At 42.0% G+C, this 12,144-nt stretch overlaps 1 protein-coding gene across 3 annotated transcripts in view; it reads right to left on the reverse strand.

Annotated features, from left to right (window-relative positions):
• Nucleotides 1-12,144, reverse strand: part of TEK (TEK receptor tyrosine kinase) — a 137,524-nt gene that overhangs the window by 108,092 nt on the left and 17,288 nt on the right.

The raw sequence follows: 12,144 nt of genomic DNA on the forward strand, positions 1-12,144 counted from the left end.
TGTGCCCAAGGTCTTGTCTATAATTTTATTAACAAATATCCACTTTCCAGGTTTCCTGGGAGAAACAAAATTAGAATCTGTGACGGTCCTTTGAGACAGGTCGATCACTGTGAAACTCTGTTTCACTTTGTTTATGTCACTAGGATAGTATTAATTACATGCCCACATTGCTTTTGTTATTTATTTGGACACACATGCACATACACAGTTCTAAAAAGGACAGGATTCCAGTGGCTAACTCATCTGGTTATAGCAGTGCCTCTCAAACTGCATTCATTCATGGATCACTTTTGTGATTCTTACTGAGTCTACATACCACCTGTGCAATTTTTCTATCAATCATTATATTTAAATTAACTTTTTTTCTTATCCTCATATTAACGAGGACTAATCATGAAATCACATGACTGGTATGATACATATGCACACATATATACATATATCTATAAACAGATGCTAATAAATGTTTATATAAGTAAATAATTTTGCATATTACATATAATATGCAAAATATATATTTATACATATAAAAATAGATATGTATATAAATAAAATAGATATGTATATAAATTTATAAATAAAATATATTTATAAAATAAAATAAATTTTTATTTATGAAATATATATACAAATCATCTTGCAGGCCAGCAGTAGTACATACAATACACTTAAGGTAACCCTAACTCAGAATATTTAATACAAAGCAAAGGTATTTTATTTATTTATTTATTTTGAGAGAGTTTCACTCTTGTCGCCCAGGCTGGAGTGCAATGGCACAATCTCAGCTCACTGCAACCTCTGCCTCCCGGGTTCAAGTGATTCTTCTGCCTCAGCCTCCCAAGTAGCTGGGACTACAAGTGTGCACCACCACGCCTGGCTAATTTTTTTTGTATTTTCAGTAGAGACGGGGTTTCGCCACGTTGGTCAGGCTGGTCTTGAACTGCTGACCTCAGGTGATCCGCTGGCCTCAGCCTCCCAAACTGCTGGGATTACAGGCGTGAGCCACAGCACCCAGCCAGCAAAGCAATTTATTAAAGCATTTCTTCGTCAGCTAGTATATCAAGTCAGGTACTGGAAATATTGAAATGCTAAACACAGCTCATAGCCCAGTAGGCAAAACCAACCAGTAAACTGTAAATTGTAATTAAATTTTCTAAGTATTATGACAAAGGCAAGTACCAAGGTGCCTGTATCTGAAACCTCTTAGGCACCAGTGCAAACCCTCCTCATCCCAGCTTTTGCCCTGGCTGCTCCTGCAAGGGCCACTTCTCATCTTTGAGCAGGTGCAATCTCAAAGTAACTCACCTAGAGCCCAGTCGAGTATATCTTACTCCCTCACCTGTGGTAACCTGCTAGGTTCTTAGGTCTACATAACCCTTGAACAAAGAAAGGGAATAGCAATAGATGAATGCCTCCCCTTTTCATTTGCAGATGAAGTTCTAAGTGTCATTTCATAAGGCTCCTCAGAAAGTCGAGCACCAGGCTTCTGTCGCTGCAGCCAGCTTGACAATGCATCCTTGTAGAGTTTCATTCCACTAGTCCCTCACTCTTGCTTCCTGGGATCATTATCCCACATAATCCACCTGCACATACACCTTGGCCTTCAGGCCATGTTTTTGCCTCAGGCTAAGGCAGGGCCCTAATCCATGCAAGGAGGTTAAAGAAGACTTCTTAGAAGATAGAACACCTGAGCTAAACCTCTAATCATGAATAAGTAAAGCAGGTGAAGAAGAGGTAACAAGGGCATGCTAGAAAGAGGAAACAGCATACCAAAGGCATAAATGCTTGAACATGAATGTTTGGAAACTGCAAAGAGTCTGGTATGACTTGAGTACACTTCCATCGTAGTATGTGGGACTGAGAACCACGAGAGGCTGCTGAGGCAGGCAAAGACTGTCTCCTGAAAAGCTGCTGACCACAAGCAATCACCACCACCACCACCGTCGTCTTCTTTGATTCTGAAGTGGTAGCAATGATTAATAAAATAGATGGATGTTTAAATTAACCCCAGAAGATTAGAACATACTTTCCAGATGCAAGGGGTATTGGACACAAAGTAGAATTGAGACTAAAGGAAGGTGGAATTAGAGGAAAGATGTGCTGAAATGGGGGCAGAGCTATTTCTCTCTTTCTCACACACACACACACGCATGTGCACACAGACACCAGGATGGATCCAAAAATCCAACAAGCTTAGTCACAAGTGAGGCAGATTCCACTAGAAGTAAAAAAAATTGTCAAGAAATAGGAATCGATAGGTTTGGGATAAATCAGGTAAGAACCTTCAAATGACAGATCATCCTAGAGCCTGTGATCAGTCAAGACCCAGAAATGAGAGGAAACTGGGGGCTGGCAGGAAAAAAGTTGGGAGCCCAATCTTGTCAGCTCGTTGAGCAACAGAAAGGAATCTCCCCACCTGACTCTCCACATTTTTAGCAGAAGCCCAAGAACCCACAGGTCTAAGCCTCTCTCACCTTGTCCCCACTATAAGGCCAGACTTAGGGCACCAAGGGAAGCCAGGGAGCCTCATCTGCATGGAATGTGGGTTGCCTGCCCTCGTGGATAAAAATGTGCTTTGAAAGGAGTAACATAAGGTAACATATGAGACACCAGTTTCATTTATAAACAAACCTTAATAACATCTGATTTTTATCGAGTGCTAACTATGAGCCGGCACTGTTCTAAGTATTTTTAAGTTATTTTTTTTAAAAAGTCTTCCCCAAAACCACATGAAGACATGCTGTTAGCTTCATTTTCTAGGAACTAACCTGAGGTGACCATGAAACACTAGTTCGAAGGCAGCACAGCGAAGTGTTTTAAAGAGCCCAGGATTTGGGTTCAGGTCATTTTTCAGTGTAACTCTTGTCTCCATCATTTCCTACTGAGACATGTGGTCAGTCAGGATGATTCACTTCCAAGGGATAGAAGCTAACTCAAAATAGCTCAAACAAATAAAAGAAACTAGCTCACAGAACTGAAAGAGGCAGGGCTGGGTATTTGAAAATCCTCGGACCCAGGGCTCAAATGCTATCAGAGTGACTGTCTTGGTCCATGTTTTGTTATTGCCCTCATTCTCTCGTACTAAAGACTAGCTTCCTTCAAGTGGTCAGCGAAGTTGGTAGCTCCAGGGATACAGTGTTCTCTATGAAGAAAGAGAGCCTTTTGCTTTCAAAGTGCTCATAAATTCCCAGGGAAAGAGTCTAACTGGCCCTGTTGGGTTGTGCATCTTCTGTTTGAACCAACTGCTGTTGTTAGTTGGCTGGGACATTCTGTGACATTCTGTGACCAGTGATTGGCAGACCCATCAGAATCACCTAGAGGGAAAGCATGGCAGTTCTTGAAAGTTTGAAATGTTAGGCATCCAAAATAATGGATGGCTGCCATTTTCCGGTTTGTTGTTGTTGTTGTTGTTGTTAAGATGGGGTCTCACTATGTCACCCAGGCTGGAATGCAGCGGCATGATCACGACATTCATGCAGCCTCAAACCCCCAGGCTAAAGCGATCCATCTATCTCAGCCTCCCGGGTTGCTGGGACCACAGGTGTGTGCCACCATACCCAGCCAATATTTGTATTATTTGTAGAGATGGGTCTCCCTATATTGTCCAGGCTGGTCTCGAACTCCTTGGCTCAAGCAATCTGCTTGCCTCGGCCTCCCAAAGTGCTGGGATTACAAGCATGAGCCACCACACCTGGCCGGTCACTTACATTTTAACCTTGGACATGTCACTTAACCTTTGTGAGCCTTGGTTTCCCTGTCTATTAAAAAAAAAAAACAAAACAAATAATACCTATAGTGTAAAGTTATTGTGAAATATTAAAAATCATATTTAACACTTGGCACATAGAGGCATTCAACCTAGGGTAGTCATTTTTGTTATTACTGGTACTCTTATTGTTTTGTGGTTGTTTCTGACACAGGCATCAGAATTTGAAGCCCATCCCAGATTCCCAGATGTCTAAAGCACTCCTGTCCCCAGGGTGGAGTCCCCTTTGGCTCTGCAGCCAGACGCCTTGCACAACCCAGGCCCTGTGTGCCAAGGTTAAGCTGGTTCACCATCTGACGGCTGCAGAGCAGTGAGTGCCTCCCCAGCCCCAGCAATGTCAATACTGCCTTCCTGACTCCGCCTATTGTATCTGGAGGAAAGTGGCCGAGCATTGTCTTCCACTGCTCCCCCCAGGAAGCATGATATCACCCTTTAACAAAAGCGGGAAAGCTGACAGATCTGCTGAGATGGGTGTGACCAGCACATACACCTCACTGGTCAAGCCCTGGGCAAGGGGCTGTGACAAGCAGAGAGCAAATGGCAGCTGCCCATGATGCCCCTCAACCCCATGCCTGACTGACTTCTTCGGCTAGTCCAAATTTTCTCCCTCTCTTTGTCACACCCATACCACATTAGACATGAAACCACCAAGCAATGGGTATGCACTCCCTCTAATATGCAGATGTATTGAAAAGTGTTAGGACTCTGCCCATCTGGCACATCCATGTCTTCACACCTGCTCCTGCAGCCTTTGGGAAGGAGCATGAGAGAAGAATGATCGGATTCCTGAAGGCACAAAAGGGGACAATGGGGGTGGGGCTGGGGGAAGAGGTCACAGCTAGATCTAAAACTCATTCTGCACGTGTAACACGAGTTAAGGAATCGTCTGGCCAGATGGGTGAGAATAGGGTTATCAGTTCAAAATTCCAAAAATAAGGGAGGCAACTTTAGACATTCCCTTTCCTGAAAGCCAGGAGTGAAGCCAGCTGCTCTCTTCCAGCTCTGGTTTGGTGATGCTGCCGGTGCAGCTGGCTCTCTGTAAAATAACACACCTGCAGGCTGGTGCTCCAGTGTCAGGCCCGGAGGCTGTTACTCTGCTGCCCCATCTTACTGTCTTCTTAAAATTCTCTTTCCGGCCGGGCACAGTGGCTCACGCCTGTAATCCCAGCATTTTGGGAGGCCGAGGCAGACGGATCACGAGGTCAGGAGATCGAGACCATCCTGGCTAACACAGTGAAACCCCGTCTCTACTAAAAATTAAAAAAAAAATTAGCTGGGCGTGGTGGCAGGTGCCTGTAGTCCCAGCTACTCTGGAGGCTGAGGCAGGAGAATGGTGTGAACCTGGGAGGCGGAGCTTGCAGTGAGCCGAGATCGCACCGCTGCACTCCAGCCTGGGCAACTGAGCGAGACTCTGACTCAAAAAAAAAAAATTTCTTTCCATGGCTGCTACAGCAGCAGTTCTCTAAAGTCCCGCCACAGCAGCAATTCTCTAAAGTCCCAGGATAGGAACGTCATTGGTTTTGCTTCTCCTGTCAGCTCCTTACCTGCTTCTTCTTCATCAAATTTTTGGGTATCTGCTCTTTCTCGTTCCTTCATTTCAATCTTGAAATACAGCCATGACCGTGGCTTCCCTTACCATATACTAAAGATTTCTACATCTCAATCTCTTGCCCAATCCCCTTCCTCTGAGCTTCAGATCTGGAGAGCCAAATTTTGATAAATATCTTCCTTTATGGCCAAGTGCGGTGGCTCACGCCTGTAATCCCAGCACTTTGGGAGGCCAAGGCAGGTGGATCATGAGGTCAGGAGTTCAAGACATGGCCAACATGGTGAAACCCCGTCTCTACTAAAAGTACAAAAATTAGCCAGGTGTGGTGGCAGACGCCTATAATCCCAGCTACTCAGGAGGCTGAGGCGGGAGAATCACTTGAACTGGGGAGGCAGAGCTTGCAGTGAGCCAAGATCGCGCCACTGCACTCCAGCCTGGGCGACAGAGCAAGACTCAGTCTCAAAAAAACAAACAACAAAAAAAAAAAACCTTCCTTTACATGTAGCCTCAAAATCAACATGAACAAAATAATTATTTGCCTTATCCCAGCCCATCTCCATTCAGCACACTGAATGGCACCACCATTACCCAAATCAGAATGCTGGAGCAATGACTTACTCTCCTCCCTCCCTCTCAACCTGCCATATGCAACCAATCACTAACTCCTGCAGTTTCACCTCCTAAATCTCTCTCAAGCCCCCTGTTATCCTCACAGTCCTCTTGCCTGGAATGTTAGGAAGCCAAGTTGGTCCCAGCTTATGGTCTCTACCATGTTAATCCATCCTGAAAACTATTATTAGAGTGAATTTTTCAAGACATAAATCTGATATATGACATGATAGAACAATCACTGCTAAATTTCAACATGTACAGAATGAGGGACAACCTACTTAAAATGGCTTGTGAGGCCCTTCTTGATCTGACCCCAACTTTAATTCTCTATCTTCATCCTACATTATAGCTTCACTCAGCTTCCTCAAGCTTGCCCTGCTATTTTATACACACCCCCTTTGTATAGGTTGCTCCCTCTATGTCCTTTCTTCCCTTTTCCTTTTTATCTTGGTTTCAAAATCATTTGGCTAGGAGCAAGTTATAACTATAACTGGACATGACTTTTGGCAATATTCACAACTATTTAGGAGTTCTTGCAAACAGAGAAAAATCAACCTACAAGTTGTTTTCAAAATACTACTCATTTTCTTTACTTGACATTCCACGTTTTTAGACATTTAATTAAATATTTATGTTCAATTTGGTTTCGTTTGTTTGTTCTTTTTTTGAGACAGGGTCTCGCTCTGTTGCCTAGGCTGGAGGGCAGTGGTATGATCATGGCTCACTGCAGCCTTGACCTCCCAGGCTCCAGCAATCCTCCCACTTCAGCCTCCCGAGTAGCTGGGACTACATGCACGTGCCACCATGCCAGGCTAACTTTTGTATTTTTTGTAGAGACGGGGTTTTGCCATGTTGCCCATGCTGATCTGAAACTCCTGGGCTCAAGCGATTCGTCTTCCTCAGTCTCCCAAAATGCTAGGATTACAGGTGTGAGCCACTGCACTAGACCTTTATGCTCAATTCAGATATTGCTATTTCATTTTCTATCATTGGACCCAATAAAAACTTCTACAGCCCTTGAAAAGCTCAGATTTTGTAAATACCTTTATTTGCTGTAATATCTCTATTAAATCATTTATCACAACATTTTACAATTCATCCACCTATATTCAGTTTTCCCACTAAAATGTGAGCTTAGCAAGGGGAAAAAATTATTTATCCTTATTTATATTCCTAGTTTCCAGGACAGTACATGGCTCAAAGGAAACCCTCAATAAGTCTTTGTTTATTGAAAGGATAGATGAGTGAATGAACGAATGAATGATTGGCACACAGTAACTCAATAAATATCTATTGAATAGAAAATACGCCTATGTTATAGGTAATATTCAACAATCGTACAATACCTCATCTTAAGTAAGGCCCTGGTTAGACCCACTTTTATGAGTATATCTTTATGTTTCACACCTAACAGAAGAAACTTTCTTTCAACTTTATTTACATCAAACATTTAATATAAGCTAAACTTTCAAGATGAGAGTGAATATCATTTACAAGATATATAAAACTGATTATCAGATTGGTGCAAAAGTAACTGCAGTTTTTGCCACTACTTTTCACCAACCTAATATTATTTTTTATTTTATTTTTATTTTTTTTGAGATGGAGTCTCATTCTGTTGCCCAGGCTGGAGTGCAGTGGCATAATCTCGGCTCACTGCAACCTCTGCCTCCCTGGTTTAAGCGATTTTCCCGCCTCAACCTTCCGAGTAGCTGGGATTACAGGCACATGCCACCATGCCCAGCTAACTTTTGTATTTTTAGTAGAGACAAGGTTTCACCATGTTGGTCAGGCTGGTCTCAAACTCCTGACCTCATGATCTGCCCACCTCGGCCTCCCAAAGTGCTAGGATCACAGGCATGAGCCAACGTGCCCGGCCCAATGTAATATTATTATTTCGATGTTACTGAGATCCTTTCTACAATGTTCTCTTTTTCCTTTCAGCTCCGCTGTGAAGTATTAACATTTTCTTACTGTGACCATAAAACTCCATTCAACAGAAATTACTAAAGATTAAATACATGTACTAATGAGAATAGAAAAGAAATAATATCTGTTGTGAGAGATTTAGAGGCTAATTGGGCTAAATCTGGCTGCCCAAAGCTCAAAGACACAATCTGCATGGTAAAGGAGCCTAAACTTAGGGGAAGAACATCAGGAGGAAGAGTTGGCCTGGGCAAATTGAGTTGAATTGTGTTTGCAGAGTAGAGATGAAAGATGCCATTTCTAAATGGATGGAACAGCATGAACAAGAGCCAAGAGGAAAGAATGTGTAGATTGTGGAGACAGGCCTGGTTGAAGCAGACAAGATACAAACGGGGATAAATAGATAAGTGAGGGGAGGGTAGACGGGCAGCTGGCAAAGTGTTTGGGTTTATTAAGTTGGAATTGGCCAGCACAAAATTTGAGAGATAGGATTATACTGAGGTTTTGTAGAAGGAGACAGCATCTATGAATATTAAGTGGTTCTCCTACATCCTGGGACAGATTAGATCAGTCTTGACTAGCACAGTGGTTCTTATAGCAACACTTCTCTTTTGATTATACTAGCTTCATTATTTATTTTATTTTATTTTATTTTATTTTATTGAGACGGAGTCTCACTCTGTCACCAGGCTGGAGTGCAGTGGCGTGATCTCGGCTCACTGCAACCTCTGCCTCCTGGGTTCAAGCGATTCTCCTGCCTCAGCCTCCCGAGTAGCTGGGACTATGGGCACACACCACCACATCTTGCTAATTTTTGTATTTTAGTAGAGATGGGGTTTCACCATGTTGGCCAGGATGGTCTTGATCTCTTGACCTCATGATCCACCTGCCTGGGCCTCCCAAAGTGCTGGATTACAGGTGTGAGCCACCACACCCGGCCCCAAGCTTCATTTATTAAGAGAGTTCTCACTGGCTAAGCATTTCACAGGCATTGTCACATTTGATTCTCATCACAACCCTGGAAAATGGGTATTTCATCCGTAAAAGATGAGAAAAATGTGGCTTAGAGAAATTAAATAACTTGCTTATGATTATCCAGGTTGGGCTTTGACTTTGTAATCCATGTTTCCTCCTTCAGTTTGCCTGCTATGTTTGCTGTTAAATTTCTCAGGTCTTCAGTGTTTCATGGATGTGCTCTTAGCAGTAGATTTAAGTGAAGTGATTACCATTTCTGATTTGGACTTCATATTTCTGCTAATGCAACACATTACAGCTTATGCATTACCTTTTTAGCAGGCAGAGCCTATGTTGTCTTCCATGAGTTTTATGTATCCCCAAAACCTAGGTGTCATTCACAAGAACTTTCAACAAACCAGGTCTCTCCCACATTAAATATACATAACTTATTTCTTGAACCCAAACACAGAACCAGACATTTATCTACTTTGAAATGGTATCTTTTTGTTTTGGTTTTCCACCCTTCCAGCCTAGAACAATCTATTTAAATCCTGATTCTGTGAGCTCAGCGGTAAGCCATCTACAGAGAATAAGCAGGTGATACAATCACACAGATATCCTTTGGGGAGATAGAGGCTCAGGAGGCAAACTGATAATTTCAGAAGAATTTAGAGCCCACCCACCTAAATTCCCCAGAGAACATCACATAGTCTTTTGAGATGAACTTAGAAGACTCCTTCCCTCCTGGAGAGACGCCTTGGAAGAACTAGACTCTTCCAGGAAGCTCTCCCAGGGCAGGGCTGAAAGGGAAATGCTGAGACCTAACAATGAAGACAATGCTTGGAAGGGAGCATCTGTGAAAAAAGCAAGCTCCTCCCTCTGAGAATAATTCCAAAGGGTGTCTCCGATCCCAGCTTTCAGACCTCCACCCTTGATTACTCAGACCTGACACTAGCCTTCCGAGACCACCCCTAACAAGGGGGTTTCATCTGGGAGCACTTCCCTGACCTTACAACTGTTTCCTCTGCCACCCCAGACAAGATGTCTGCTATCTCTGAATCCAGTTGTTATTTAAAATGTCAAGTGACAAGGCCGGGCGTGGTGGCTCATGCCTGTAATCCCAGCACTTTGGGAGGCTGAGGCGGGCGGATCACTTGGGGTCAGGAGTTCGAGACCAGCCTGGCCAACACGGTGAAACCCCATCTCTACTAAAAATACAACAAATTAGCCAGGCATGGTGGCACATGCCTGTAGTCCCAGCTACTCGAGAAGCTGAGGCACAGAATCACGTGAACCTGGGAGGCGGAGGTTGCAGTGATCTGAGATCGCTCTACTACACTCCACTCTGGGTGACAGAGGGAGACTCCGTCTCAAAAAAAAAAAAAAGTCAAGTGACACAGTAAAGAGGTATGAAGGCATGAGACTAGAGACTTCCTATTAGATCAGTGTTGATCACGTAGAAGATACTATGATAAATCACAGTGATTTTTTTTTGTTAGTTTTCTACATATACAACTTTTTAAAGAGAGCAGCCTGGTTTTATGAGGATAGAAGAGTAGGGAAAAGCTAATATAACGGAACCTGTTTGAAAGCTGAAGTTAGCAATGATTCTCAATTCAGAAAGGAAAGCAACAGAATCTAGGAGTATTTGTGAGGAGCTTCTGAGAGCTACACACCCCCTCCAGCCCTCTTATGGGTCAGCAACTCTGTCATCCAGAGCCACCTTCACTGAAAAAAAGTAGCTTTTTTTTTTTTTTTTCAGTCTGTAGGTTCAGAAAAAATAAATGAGAAACAACCCACTGGACTAGAGAGACAAACCTTTAAGCCATAAGCCCCTTGCTCCACTGCTATAGTCTACCAGGAGTTTGACTAGAGGAACGGGCTCCTATGGCTGTGGACATGATCTAGCTGGATTCTTGTTGTAATTATCAAGCCTTGAGCAGTCATGCTCATGGAGGCTTAGACTAGGAATGCAAGTTACGATCAAGACAACAGACCTACCTCAGAAACTAACCTTGCTAGTGTCACCCTTCCTAACAAGAACATGACCTACTTCCTCTCCTTGGTCCTCTCCCTTTTAAAGGCAGTGCTGTTTTTTTCCAGGGATCTAAGGTCTAGACATAGAACAACTATTTTGGCTACATACCTTTTTGTTTGATTTTATGACAGTTCTTCTAAGCCTGTATTGCAAAGTGCTATAACATAGTTGCTTTAGGGGTAAAAAAAGTGAATGAAAACAGTTGTGTGTGTATTAACCTACAAAGTACCTCAGAGAAACTATAGACACCTGGGCTTCACATCACTATAATCCCTGGTATAGAATCAGTTCCAGATTTCATGTCACTGGTAAATAATGGCACTCAGAAAAAAAAAATCAAAAATGGAATCATGATAATTATTTGAAGTACATATTACTGGAGAAGTCAACATTATTTAAACAATTTCCATATAAATACTGAAGCCACCTAAAATCTTTAATTTTTAGCAACTTGTGTTACACATTCTTGAAGAATATTATTAAATTCTCAATATATTGGTTGTAGAGAGCTATAAAACAAATTGTATTCAACTCTTATTTAATTGGATTAGTTTTTTGAATATTTAATAAAATATTTCAAACATCTAGAAAATATAGCAGATACTTATGTATACTCGAATCAAATTATATTAATATAGCCTATATCCATGAAGTTTAGTGAATTTTCCCAAATTTATCTCCAATATCAATTCAATTTTCGTTATTATAATTAGAATGTTTTCAAACCAAAGGGGAGAGACTGATGGCAATGATAATGTATTTGTGATCTGTAGTTCAGGTTTGGATATTGCCTTCTACCTATGTCACATAGGCTGAGTGAGCTACAAAGGCACACCACTATCTTGAGTATCTGAGCAATAAACACACCGAACCCAAACACACTGGCCAACCATTCCTTCACTCTACAACAGGCTTCATATACTCTCCTGTGTTAATGATTTTGGTAACTGCCTAAATTTTTGCTTCATTGGGCCAGTAAACCCTTTATGAATTACTACATGGCAAACATTTTTTAAAATAAAACAAAAATTCTAATAGCCCCAATCTCCCTGACCCTAACTACAAGGAAAAAAAAAAAAAGAAAAAAGCCTACAATTTCATTGCTTTGCTTAAAATAGGATTGTAGATATAAAATCTTTTTACAGAAAAGCATCTTTGTTCTCTTTTAACAGTGACAATCTATACACTGCCTTAATTGGGCCCCTGTATTTCTCAGCATGAATTTCATTTTTTACTGAAGATTTTCTTTAAAGCAGGTAAAACCGGTTTGTTCTTTAAAAAAATCAATAAGAAAAA

This window comes from Pongo abelii, chromosome 13, assembly GCF_028885655.2.
Source record: "Pongo abelii isolate AG06213 chromosome 13, NHGRI_mPonAbe1-v2.0_pri, whole genome shotgun sequence".
In the NCBI taxonomy this organism is placed as follows: Eukaryota; Metazoa; Chordata; class Mammalia; order Primates; family Hominidae; genus Pongo; species Pongo abelii.